The sequence below is a fragment of the Pseudorca crassidens genome, chromosome 11 (assembly GCF_039906515.1).
Source record: "Pseudorca crassidens isolate mPseCra1 chromosome 11, mPseCra1.hap1, whole genome shotgun sequence".
NCBI classification, from domain to species: Eukaryota; Metazoa; Chordata; class Mammalia; order Artiodactyla; family Delphinidae; genus Pseudorca; species Pseudorca crassidens.
The window spans coordinates 4,083,387-4,097,479 of NC_090306.1; the positions used below are offsets into that span (position 1 = coordinate 4,083,387).

Sequence of the window (14,093 nt, forward strand, 5' to 3'; positions counted from 1 at the left end):
ATTCCGGTTTTGGAAATCCTGGATGCCTCTCCAGGGAATGTGTGTGAAAGGCAGAACTTCTGACTCAGTCTAAGGACTTCACAACCTACCCAGGAGGGAAAGGTGAGTGAATGTAGTGGATGGAGTCGGAACAGTGGGGATGCAGGCCCGTAAAGAGAAGCCTGCAGAGAAGGCTGAACTAGCTGGAGGGAAGGAGGGTCAGTCCCTGGTAAAAGCGTGGGCTCCAGGTTCAGAAAAATCTGTGTTTGTATCCCAGCCCTGCTCCCAGCTATAGGAATCTCTTTACCTCTCTGAGCATCAGTAACTTAAGAATACTGATATACCACAATCTCTCATTCACAGTCCCCGAATCCCAACAGGAAGGTCCACTGTAAGTTCGGCGCAAACTCATTTGGTTGCAAAACCGGGCTTGACCAGAAGTAAAGCTATTTATAGGCTTTATTTATTCCACTTAATATGAATATTCATACATTGCATTTTAGACATATTAATGCATTTGATTAAAGAATGCTCCCCCCGACCCAGCTGAGGGTGTCTTATTCATGTACAGTGCAGGTACCTCATTACCTTTCTTATATCTGCAAAATTAATTAATAAATTAATTCCAAAACTCATCTGGCCCTAAGGGTTTTGGATAAGCACTGAGGACCTGTAAATGATCAGATGTATTATGTGTGTGTTACATGCTAGTTCAGTGCCTCACGCTTTGCATAGGTTTTCTCATTTGATGCAACAAGTTGGAACTCAATAAATATGAGCTGCTCTTATGCAGTGGCATCAACATGGGAAATCTCCGTAGAAAAAGTGAACTTTAAGGATTTAAAGGTGGCGAGTTGGGAGGGGAATGGTGGATAGCGTGGGAAAGGCTTCTACAAAAGGTGGGAAGAGGGGCTATTTCCATTCTCATTTCTCTCTCATCTCAACCGCTGAGAAAACAAAACAGCTGGAGACAGTCAGGAACCCATGGCAAGGAGTTTGTATTTGCTAAGGAAAGGTGGGAGGGTCTGAGGAGGAATGACCATGTATTACGGATTTCAGAGTCCAGCTGGAAACTGGATTTCCTTCATTTCCCCTCACTCTAGCGCTTCCACATAAAATCAAATGAAGATAAAATGTAGACACTACCAGGATGTTTTGTGGATGGAGGAAAAACATATGTGGGTAGTTCTTTAAGGATATTGAATTCAACGGCCACGTTCGTGTAAGACGTGTTGCAGAAGGTGTCCTTCCTAAAAACCTGAAAATATTTATACCTTAGCGTTTGATGGAATATTCATCAAGGTATTCCTGGATAATTGAGCGAGGGCACAAAGAAAAGCAAAATCAGAGTCAAGATTGAGGACCACAGATTCAATTTCCAGCCCAAGGTCACAGGTCTGCCTAGAATAAGGCCAGGGAGGGGACTCAAATATCCTTCCTTTCAACAACAGATGTATTCACTGCTCTAGGGTGCACTTAGAAATGGTTGAATCAAGGACAGTTCTGGGGAGGATTCATCAGAGAAGCCCCACTCTTAACACCAATCCCCAGCAGCTGTTCTAAGTGTCTTCTGTTGTCATAGGTTACATTATCCAAGTTTAAACCAGACAATGAAAGATCCAGAAAGATCTCAAAGGAGAGCCCACAGAATGATTGGCAATGAAAAGCAAAACGGTTTTGCCTGTCTCCCTGGATTTATGGCATGCGGCAGAGGTAGTGCCCAGCCTAACCCCACCACCAGCCCCTTGGATGTCCTCGGGCAAGACCGCTACCATCAAACAAGAGGATTTAACAACTAATCGCCAAGACCTCTTTCAAAAGTTCTTAAAATGTAACTTCAGATATATAGAAAAGGTGTGAAAATAATACAAAGAATCCATCTACACTCTTCATCCAGATTCCTCAAAGATTAACATCTCACTCTGGTTTATCCTCTTCTGTGTGTGTGTGTGTGTGTGTGTGTGTGCACTGTGTGAGATTAAATCGCAGACATGAAGCCCCTTTACCCCTATTTACTTCAGACTGTCTTTCCTAAAAGGAAGACATACTCTAATACTACCATAATACAACTCTATAAATCAAGAAATTAGCATTGATAACAACACTACTATCTGAACTACAGACTTGACAAAGATTTCACCAATTGTCCCAATAACGCCCTTTTATTGAAAAAGAAAATCCAGACTCGTATTGTGTTCATTTATCATGTCTCTAATTTAGTCTCCCTTAACCTGGAACAGTTCCTCAGTCTGTCTTTGTGTTTTCATGCTGTAGACATTTTTGAAGAGCAGAGCTCAACTTGTTTGTAAACTGTCCTTCAAGTTGGGTTTGTCTAATGTTTCCTGGTGATTAGATTCCACCCATTTGGCAGGAACTCCGTTTCAGACAGCACATAGTCAATGTGACCCATTATTGCTGACGTGAATTTTGATCACTCATTTAAGGGGGTGTCTGCCAGGTTTCTCCACTGCAAAATGACTATTTTCCCCCTTGTAATTAGTAAGTGTATGATGGGTAGACATTGAGAGTATATAAAATTTGAATAGTCCTCAAACTTTTACCGATCGGTTTTAGCATCCATTGATGTTTCTTGCCTAAATCAATTATTATGATGGTTGCCAAATGGTGATTTTCTAATTCCGTCATTTCTTCTACATTTATTAGTTGGCTTTCCATGATAAGGAAGAGCTTTTCTTTCTTTGTGTTTCTTTTTTCTTTCTTTCTTTCTTTCTTTCTCTCTCTCTCTCTCTTTCTTTCTTTCTAGTGTAGATTCATGGATTCTTAATTATTCCTTTAGTATTATTATTCATTTTGATGTTCAAGTTGTTCTAGATTCTCTAAGACCTTCTTTAATATTCTATAAGAAGAGAAGGATGAACATTATGTGTTTGTAAACACTCAGTTATTTTTAAGGGTGATGTTTAAATTATAAACCAAATGTTGAACCACAGCCTAAAGTTCACCAAGGAAAGAGATGCCATGGTTGAGTACCCAAGCCTTAAAAAAAAGGATTGAATGCTTTGAACCTAAGTGTTTGTGTGGGGCTGGGAGAGAACAGCTATGGGAAGGGGGCCCTTGAGTACAGCTAAGTCCGTGAACTGTGGAAACCTCTCTGATACAATGGGAGGTTTGAGTTTCCCGTTTCACTCAGGTCATAGCTGAAGGTTATTTACTTAAGCTTTTCCAGGAGCTGAGTCTGATGGGCCATGCAACCCATCCACTCTTGTATTTATTCTGACTGTATCCAGTTGGCTTAATTTCCTCCCACTTCTTCCTCCACACCTGCCCACAACTAGCAGGAAATAGAGCCTCTGGCCATCACCGTGATGCTGAATGAATTATTTGGAAATGGTTTCTTCAAGCACTTGGAATGGCATTTGTAACTTCTGGGTTTGGTTCATGTGAAAAATACGAAAAAACTCACTGGGTAGGAGAACCCAAAGGTAATCTACAGGGCTACAAACTGTGTGCCCCTTGTGTTGGTCAGAACTTGAAAGTGTCATTCACGGTCCACCCTCATCCCACCCCAACTTTAGATAAATCTACATATACGTTGGTTCAGGCTGGAAGGGAACGGTTCTCTTCTCAAACTGGGCTCCACTAGGAAATAACGGCATGCCTGAAAATCACTTGGAAAAAATAAATACCTCTGCCAAAACCCAGTCATCTAAACTGGTTTAACATCTTTGGGCCGGGGCAGAGGATGACTAGTCGTAGGCGCCTAGGTAACCTGCATTTTCTGGACTCTCTGGACAGGATAAAGAGGTGGGGTGCGTGGGTGGGGGCAGCCTCATTCCCTCTTGGTCACCCAGCTTAGTGGCCAGGCAGCACAGGACTCTGCACACGTGCTTTCAGGAGACCAAGGAGCCTGTGCTTCAGTGGTGGCATTTAGATGTTCCTCTGAAATGCTAATAAAGACTCAATTTGGGGATTGCTGACAAAGTTCTCAGACTTGTTAATGGATCACTCCCTCTGAAGGTCAGAGACAGCAGCGTTAAACAAATGGCTCAAAGTACGCAGAAAGGAATTATTGCCTCAGCTGAAAGACTTCCAGGGAAAGACACTTCCTGGTTTTCATGACGGCACGTTCTGCTCACTCAGTTTTCTGGCCGCCAGTATGTTGGCTGCATCTACCCTCCATCTCTCCAGCTGATTTGAACCTAATTCCCAGCTCATCACCCTTCTAAAGAAATATCCAAATGCTCTCTCTCCTTTCATGCTATCTCCCTCTTCTCAGATTAAGGAGAAAAGGAAATTGAGGGGCAGGAAGGACATGGAAACTGAGACAGAGTGCTGCTAGGGTCCGGCTGTTGAGCGGTTCTTGCATTTAATCCTCACAACCAATGAGGTAAAGCTAAGGAAACTGAGACTTGGAGAAAATATGTGATTTGCCAAGAGCTCTGAGATCCAACCCTCTTTCCGGGTGCTGAGCTATGTCTGATGAGTCAGAGGACTAGTCTATGGTCATAGCTTGGCTACAGGTTTTCTGTACAACTTCAAGCAAATCATATAATTTCTCTGAACCTGTTTTCTCAACAATAAAATAGGGATTTGTTTGTATGTATACAAATGTATATATAGAGATAGATATGACTATCCAAATGGATATCCATACATATCTCCACATATATTTGTGTAAATATATCTATATATCTCTCTCTCTCTATATCTCTATCTATCCATCCATCCATTCATCCATCCATCCATCCACCCATCATCTATCTAACCATCATCTATCTATCCATTCATCCACCCATCATCTAACCATCCATCCAGCTATCATCTATCCATCCACCCATCCATTATCTACCTATCTATCCATCCATCCATCATCTATCCATCCATCCATCCATCATCTATCTATCTGTCCATGCATCCATCATCTATCCATCCATTATCTATGTGTCCATCCATCATCTATCTATCCATCCATCCATTATCTATCTATCCATCCATCCATCCATCATCTATCTATCCATCCATTATATATCTATCTGTCCATCCATCCATCATCTATCTATATATCTATCTATCCATCCATCCATCATCTATCTATCCATCCATTATATATCTATCTGTCCATCCATCCCTCATCTATCCATCCATCATCTATCTATCTATATATCTATCTATCCATCCATCCATCCATCTCTCTATCTCCCTCCTAGAAAGGATCTGCAGAGCCTCCATCTCCTTATCTCCTACTGCCTAATCAACCCACTCCAATTTGCCTTCCTATCCCATCACTCCAGGAAACAGCTTTCTTTAAAGTCATCAGTGACCTCCAGGTTGCTAGTTTCAATGGATATTTACAGTCCTTAGTTCTTCATTATATTAGTTTCATACAACACAATGATTTGATATTTGTGTATACTGAAAAATAATCACCACAAAAAGTCTAGTTAACATCCATCACCACACACAGTTACAAATTTTTTCCCCTGTGGTGAGAACTTTTAAGATTTACTTCCTTAGCAACTTAGCAACAAAATATATAATATGGTATTAACTATAGTCACCATGCTGTACATTACAGCCCCAGGACTTATTTATATCATAACTGGAAGTTTGTGCCTTTTGACACTTTCATCCCTTTTGCCCACCCCCACCCACCACCTCTGACAATTACCAATCTGTTCTCTGTATGTATGGTTTCCGGTTTTTAGGTTTTGTTTGGTTTTTTGGGGTTTTTTTAGATTCCACATATAACTGAGATCATATGGTATTTGTTTTGTCTGTCTCACTTACTTCACTTAGCATAACGCCCTCAAGGTCCATCCATGCTGTCACAAATGGCAAGCTTTTCTTCTTTTTTTACAGCTAAATAATATTCTGTTGAATACATATACCACATCTTCTCTAACCATTCATCTGTCAGTGAATACTTAGGTTGCTTTCATGTCTTGGCTATTATAAATAATGTTACAATGAATGTAGGGGGTACATATATCTTTTCAAGTTAGTGTTTTCATTTCCTTTGAATAAATACCCAGTGATGGAATTGTTAAATCATATATGGTAGTTCTATTTCTAATTTTTTGAGGAAGCTCCATACTGTTTTCCGTAGTGGCTTCACCAATGTGCATTCCCAACAACAGTGTACAAGGGTTCCCTTTTCTCCACATCCTTGCCAACACTCGTTATTTCTTGTCTTTTTGAGGATAGCCATTCTAATAGTTGTGAGATGATATCCAACTGTGATTTTGATTTGCATTTTACTGAAGATTATGATGTTGAGCATCTTTTCCTGTGCCTCATGGCCATCTGTATGTCTTCTTTGGAAAAATGTCTATTAAGATACTCTGCCCGTTTTTAAATTTTTTGGTTTTTGGTTTTTGTTTTTTGGATATCAACTCTCTATAAGATATACAATTTGTAAATACTTTTCTCCCACTCAGTAAGTTGCCTTCTCATTCTATTGATGTTTTCTTTTGCTGTACAGAAGCTCTTTAATTTGATGCGGTCCCACTTGTTTATTCTTGCTTTTGTTTTCAAATCCAAAAAATCATTACCAAAACCAATGTCTAGGAGCTTACTGCTTATGTTTTCTTCTAGAAGTTTTATAATTTCAGGTCCTACACTCAAGTCCTTAAGCCATTTTGAGTTAATTTTTGTGAATGGTGTAACATAATGGTCCAGTATGATTCTCTTGCATGTCACTGTCCTGTTTTCCCAACACCATTTGTTGAAGAGACTCTCCTTTCCCCATTGTATATTCTTGGTTCCTTGTCAAAAAAAAATTGATCATATATGCATGGATTTATTTCTGGGCTCTCTATTCTACCCCATTGATTTATATGTCTGTTTTTATGCCAATACCATACTGCTTTGATTACTATAGGCTTGTAATATAGTTTCAATGAATAGTTCAATGAACAGAAACAACATCCACCCCGTTTTACAAGTCAGAAATTAGGTGTCATCCTCGATCAGTCATCACCCTCCCTCCACATCTAATCTATCACCAAGTTCTAAGTATCCTCTTCATGTCCATCATCACAACCCAAGTACACTAACAGCACCTCTTCCCTGGACTACTGCTGATTTTCCAAACCACTCTTGTTCCCCTCCAGTCTGTTCTCCACACTGCGGCCAGAGTGATCTTTATGAACTGGAATCTGATAATGTCATATTTCTTGCTTAAAATCTTTGGTAGCTTTCCTCGCTCCCATTGCAAAACCCATAATCCTTAACATGACCCATAAAGCTTGCCAGGTCTTTCCCTCCTGACTTCTCTGTGCTTCACACCCCACGATTCTCATTCTGTATGCTCCAGCTACACCACCTTCTTTCACGTCTCTGAATCTGCTGTAAACCCATCCTTCCACAGGACCTTTGCACATGCTCTTCCTACAGCCCTGATCATTCCTCTCTCTTCATCTAGACAACCCCTACCTTTATTTTTATTTTTTTAAGCACTCATCTCAGTCATAACTTCCTCGGGGAGGACTTCTATGACCTCCTTGGCCCAAAGGGAGTTGAATCTCCCTGTTATGTGTTCTCATAGCATTAATAACAGTAGAAATTCATTTAACCAACCTCCCCTTAACTGACTTTCCAGATTCACTAACACTATCCACCTCTCTGTGTTTGGCACCCATGATACTCTGAATGCTGGAAGCTGGTAGGCCACTCTTTAATGTGATTGAATATTTCTGCTTCTCTCTTGTTTAGAGTTTGCTTATCAAGGGTCATTTGTATTTGTTCCCAAATTGGTTCACGCTAGCTGTGCACGCTATTGTAATTTATGTAACTGAATTAAATATTATGCAAGCCAATGAAATGTGAGTACAAAAAGTATTCATCTGTCTGAGAATTCAATTGAATCATTTGGGAAGACTTGATAAAGGTAAGGCACCAAAACTTGCTTAACAGTGAGTGAAACAACTGTAAAAAATTGGGGAGGGCATTATCAAACTACAGAAGAACTCTGCAGATTTCTTTTCAAGTCTGTCTTTAACTTCTCCCTCCCCTTTCAAGAAATGAAAACAGGAAATCATGGACGATGCATTAAGGGTGTGTTTTATACAAGAAAGATGACAGAAAAGGCATTAGCTCTGAATCAAAAGATTCATGCAGATGTGTGTGTGTGTATGTACACACATATATCTTTCATGTTAAAATACATATTCGTGGTATATATCTTTTCTTAGAATTCCTTCCTCCAGATCAAACCTTCATACAGGTAGTAACACTGGAACATCCCCATCAGGACTCATCATAGAATTCAGAGCCCAGTGTAAATGGAAATATGGGCTCCTCATTCAAAGTGTATTAGGTATTTCAAGATGGCGACAGCACAGCCTTCAACCAAGTGTGGCGCCCTGTGATTCAGCAAAGGTCACATCTCCATGAAACAGGCTCTGGTTCCCATCTCCTAGCACAGAATTTGGCATGTGATAAGTGATCCTTTCACTCAGTAGGTATTTATCGAGGGCCTTCAATGTGCCAGCCAGTGCTCTAGACTCTGAAAATATAGTACAGAACAACAGAGAATCAGTGATGTTTGAGCTACAAATTTGGCTCTGAGCTTCCTGGTAACCAAAGCAAAACATGAGATACCATCAATCACATCATTCTTATTATCAGAAAGGAGGAAGCAAACCAATGTCCCAGGGATAAAAAGAGATAGCAGTCTACCTCTTACTCCCTGACAGAACCAAATGAGATGGCAGCTGTGAAAATAACCTAAAGAAACAGAAGGTGCTATGATACACAGGGAGGTATTCACATTAGAATTCTTTCTTTCTATTTATTTGTTTATTTTTGGCTGCATTGGGTCTTTGCTGCTGCACACGGGCTTTCTCTAGTTGAGGTGAGCGGGGACTACTCTTTGTTGCAGTGTGCAGGCTTCTCATTGCAGTGGCTTCTCTTGTTGCGGAGCATGGGCTCTAGGCACACGGGCTTCAGCAACTGTGGCACGCGGGCTCAGTAGTTGTGGCTCACGGGCTCTAGAGCACAGGCTCAGTAGTTGTGACGCATGGGCTTAGTTGCTCTGCAGCATGTGGGATCTTCCTGGACCAGGGCTCGAACCCGTATCCCCTGCCTTGGCAGGCGGATTCTTAACCGCTGCACCACCAGGGAAGCCCCTAGAATTCTTTCACAGGATGAAAGGGAAAACTTTTCATTGTGACATCTCTGTTTTTCCTGGAAGGGTGCTCGGTAAATTCATCTTCGTAGGCAAAGAAACTTTCAAGTTGGCTAACGTTTTAATGTTGGAGTCCAACCATCACTTCAGCCTACAAAAATTTCAACCAGTCTGTACAAGTTTCACCAGTCTCCCTTCCTGACCCTTACAAGAGGAAGAAGGCTGCCCAGTGCCAGGCGGGCAGACATTAAAGATGCCCTGGGTCTCAGTCCTCCCCTCCCCTCCCCCTCCCACACTCCAGGAGGATGGAGTCTTTTCCTGCTGCTCAACCCTCATAACCCCAAGGCCCCAGTGGGTCCATCCTCAGTGACATAGACAGGACTTGTGAACAGACAGACATGGAGCCAAGACAATGTTGCTAAGGGCAGAGAAAAGGAACCTCTGCCGTCCTCACCTTCCTGCCATTTCACTTCTCTCTTCCTCTCCTCCTGGCTTGCTACCCATTTCTTGGTGTTTCTGTGCTCTCTTCTCACCACCATCACCACCATCATTGACTTAGAGGAAGTCCTATGTAGTCTACGTTTCACAGAGACAGACAGTTCGGCAGGACAGACATAGGCAGGCTGGCTTTGCCTTTCTTTGTGGTTGTTACCCTGTGTCTGTGTATCTCTCTCCCACACACAGACAAACCAAATAAAGACCTGTGTGTACTTCAGAGAGAGAGAGAGAGTTTGATGGGAAACCAATAAATAAAAAATACCAGCTATCTTGACTAATACACTGTCTTTTATCTAGATGGAAAAAAAACAAAACCAAAAACCTCATTAGGTCAGAAACACCTTAGGACCCTAAATGGGGCTCAGAGAAGTTCATTTCGTGACTATTTGAAACGTTAAACAATGAGCCTACAGATTCCCTCAGCCACCTGTTTTAGGCTTTTCAATACCAAACGTCAACCCATAGAGACCAGCTACAACCAGAGAGAAAAAGATCTGAGCATTTCCACCAAAGATGTCACCAGACTATGAATCTACTGCCCTTTGAAGTCTCCCATAAAATGTGAAAGAGAGAGCATCCTCACCAGCCACTGGCGTCAACAATTGACACGGGCCCCTTCAATGGGTACCCACTTAAGTATCAAAGAGACACCTTTAATGAGAGAAGAGCTCGCTGCGGGATTTCTATTTTAGGTCTCGTGCTAGTAAATATAATTCTGTTTACACAGTCTTGGGTCTGGGACCAGCTCGAGCTGCAGAATGACTGTTTGAAGTGCACCTTAAGTGTGGTCTTTGAAGCTCTGAGCTGTGGTACATGTGGTCGTGTCTCTTTCTTTTTCTCCACCGTGGCAGAATTGTCAACTGTTCTTCAGTGGCTTATATAACATCCATGTGAACAAGGCGAGGACCTGGGAGCTGGGGCCCAGCCCACTGGAATTGTGGGTGGCTGTCCTTGGCATTGGAAGAGAGCAGCACCCCTGGCCTCCACCCACTAGATGCTTGTAGATCTGCCCATAGTCGTGGCAAACGAAGACGTCTCCAGACGCTGCCAAATGTCCCCGTGAGGAGCAAAACTGTCCCCAGTTGAGGACCACTGCTCACAGCACTTCTTCACGACACCCCTCAAGCTTTATGAAGTAGGATTTTAAGTTTTGTTCTGAGGCTCACAGATCTCGAAATCAAACTTACGGTTACCAAAGGGAAAATGTGGGGGAAATGATAAATTAGGAGATTGGGATTAATATATATACACTACTATATATAAAATAGATAACCAACAAGCACCTACCGTATAGCACAGGGAACTCTACTTAATATTCTGTAATAACCTATATGGGAAAAGAATCTTAAAAAGAATCGAGATATATAGATATAGATATACAGATATATCTGATTCATTTCGCTGTACACCTGAATGAACACAACATTGTAAATCAACTATACTCCAATAAAAATTTAAAAATATATATAAATAATAGATTTTGTTCTAAATATTTGTTCATTGATATTATGCTTTTTTCTTTAACCTATGAATCAATTCGAAAGGTTTTAAATTCTAAACATATCTTGCTTTTTTTTTAGTTACCTTTTGTTGTTCATTTATAACCTAATTAGACTGGGTCAGGGAGGGTGGGCTCTACAATCCTTATTCTTTTGCATTTGTGGAGACTTGCTTTGTGGCTGAGTACCTTGTCGGTTTCTGTAACCATCTCTTCTGTGTTTGAAAAATGTGCATTCTTCAACTGTTGGGTACACGATTCTATACAGGTCTGTTAGATCAACTTGTTCATTGTGTTATTCAAATCTTAGACAGTCTGGTCAATTTTTATGCCTCCTGACTTATCAATAACCAGAAAGGTGTATTTTAAAATCTCCTGTAACGATTTGTCAGTTCCTCCCTGAAATTTGGTCAAATTTTTGCTTTTGTACATTTTGAGGGTCTAAAATAGGTAAATACAAATTTGGATGTGTTATACCCTCCTGATGAATTATTCCTTTTATCACTATATAATGACCTTCTTTTTGCCTTAAAGACATTTACTCTGCTGCAGCCTTCTAGTTAGTTTTGTTTTGATTAGTATTTGCCTAGTATACCTCTTTTTATCATTTACTTTCAATTGTTTTGAATCCTTCTGTTTTAGGTATCAATATGTATTTTGAAAGCGGCATAAGTAAGTTTTCTTTCTATTTTTTTCACATCGAACCTGACAACGGTCTTTCAACTCGTGAGTATAATCCACTTAGATTTATTGTGTTTCTTAATATATTTAGATTTATTTCCACCGTTTCTTGCGGGACTTTCTATTTACTCTGCTTTTTAATGCCTTTTCTTCCTCTTTTTCTGTCTTCTTTTGGATCGATCAAGGTTTCCATATTTCTCTCTTTCCCTCAATTAATTTAGAAATTACATGTTCTGTTTCTACTCTTTCAGGGGTTATCCTGAAACTTTTGTCAAGCCAGTTGGACCTAAATTCTAAAGTTACTATTACTATCCTCTTCCTAAATAATATAAGGAATTTAGAATATTTTAACCCATCTTACATATTATTGCTATCCAACATTTTAGATAGTTCCACTTTAGTTTTATACCCTAAGTGTTATTATTTTCATTATTGTTGGCTTTGAGCAAATTAATGCATTTTTTGTCTTTGCCTAGATGTTTATCAGCATCTTTAATAACCATCCCTTCTTGCCTCTGAATCTTTCCCTCTGACTTCAATTTCTTCTTTCCTAAAACACATACTCTAGAAGTCTTTTCCATGAGTGTCCTTGAATCATACATTTTTTTGGTCATTGCTTTAGAATATCTTTATTTCCTTTTTTTTTTTTTCTTTTTTTTTTTTGCGGTACACGGGCCTCTAACTGTTGTGGCCTCTCCCGTTGCGGAGCACAGGCTCTGGACACACAGGCTCAGCGGCCATGGCTCACGGGCCCAGCCACTCCGTGGCATGTGGGATCCCCCTGGACCGGGGCAGGAACCTGTGTCCCCTGCATCGGCAGGCGGACTCTCAACCACTGCACCACCAGGGAAGCCCCTTTCCTTTTGTTTTTAAATGATAGTTGAAGATGGTAGAAATGAAGACTGACCATTTTTTTTCTCTCAGCACCTTAAAAATATTATTTCATCGACTTCTGGCTCCACTGTTCCTTTTGAGAAGTCAGTTATAAGTCCAATTATGATTTCTTGGTGAGAATCCATATTTCTCTCTTGCCGCTTTTAAGATCTATTTCTTTTTGGTTTTCAAAAGTTTTTCTCTGATGTTATGGGTACAAGTTTCATTCGATCTTTCTCAGGACTCATTTCCTGCCTCTGAAGATTTGTTTCTCTCATAGGTTCTGGAAAATTCTCAGCCTTTTTCTCTTTGGTTGTTTTCTTTCCTCCTTCTCTTAATGTTCTCTACCTGAAGTTCTATTACTCATACGTTTCCCCTCTCTCTATCCTCCATGTCTCTTAATCTTGCTTTTATATTTTCTATTTATGTATCTATGCTGCATTTGGGGCAGTTTTCTGAAATCTGCCAGTTCTTAAACTCTTACTTCAGCTATGTGCAACCCATGTCATTTACTGCACTTTGTTTTTCTAGGTTCTATTTGTTTCTTCAAATCTGTCTGGGTTTCTTTTGGTAGTGTCTTAATGATTTTTTTCCCTTTATATATATCTTTAATGATTTAAAGAAAACACTAATTTCTAGTCTGTCTCCAGTAGCTCTATTTTCTGAATGAAGATTCTTGGTGGTCTACACCTATTGTTTGTTGTATATGCCGATGTTTGCCCATGGGGGTTGTGAGACTATAACTTCAGAGTTGAGAATTCACTACGGTGGGAATGAGGATTCTGAAGGGGCTGCACTGAGCGTGTGTCCTGCAAGGGCCATCTGTGTACAGTTCTCCATGGGATCCCAGCAGCACTGGCCAAAAGATGGCTTCTCGTTATTTTGTTGATTTGAGGGTTCCTGGACCACTCAAGTAATGTCAATGCAAACCCCTGCTCCACGTGAAGGTCAGTGTGTAATTATGAGATTACAGGGGACACTTGTTTTCCTTCCACTCGTAGCCCAGGCTCAACAGACAAGCTTATACGGCATCTCCCTTTGTAGCTGAGCAGAACGTTTCCTTATAAACCTCTTCCTTGCGTTACGTGAAAGCCTTCATTCCAACTCTCCATCTGGCACAGACCCAAGGCCTCATATTCAAATTTCTGTGGACCTAAAACCCCAAACTAAATTAGAAAATTTTAAATCCTAAAAGCCCACAAACCCAATCCTCCCCATACCTGCCCCAGCATGCAGGGTCGCCCCGCATCCGTTCACTCATTTTCAATTCCTGCTTGTTTTCTCCTGGGGGATCTTTCTTACTTTCTGTGAGCTCCTCTTTGCGTGTAGAAAAAACAATTTTTCTATATATATATTTTGTTCAGCATTTCTAGGAGTTTTGAGATAGGAGAATTTTCAGGTCATCTAATGTACCATATTGTAGAAAATAAGGATGCCCCCCCCCCAAGACATAACAGTCAAAAGCACTGATTTGAT

At 40.7% G+C, this 14,093-nt stretch overlaps 1 long non-coding RNA gene across 4 annotated transcripts in view; it reads right to left on the bottom strand.

Moving 5' to 3' along the window:
* Positions 1-14,093, bottom strand: part of LOC137202736 (uncharacterized) — a 109,621-nt gene that overhangs the window by 39,636 nt on the left and 55,892 nt on the right. Inside the window, exon 3 of one of the 4 annotated variants that reach the window (XR_010932764.1) lies at positions 12,371-13,770. The exons of the other annotated variants lie outside the window; for them this stretch is intronic. This is a non-coding gene — a long non-coding RNA (uncharacterized lncRNA). Of the gene's footprint in view, positions 1-12,370; positions 13,771-14,093 lie in introns of those variants that run through there. 4 annotated transcript variants of the gene reach the window in all.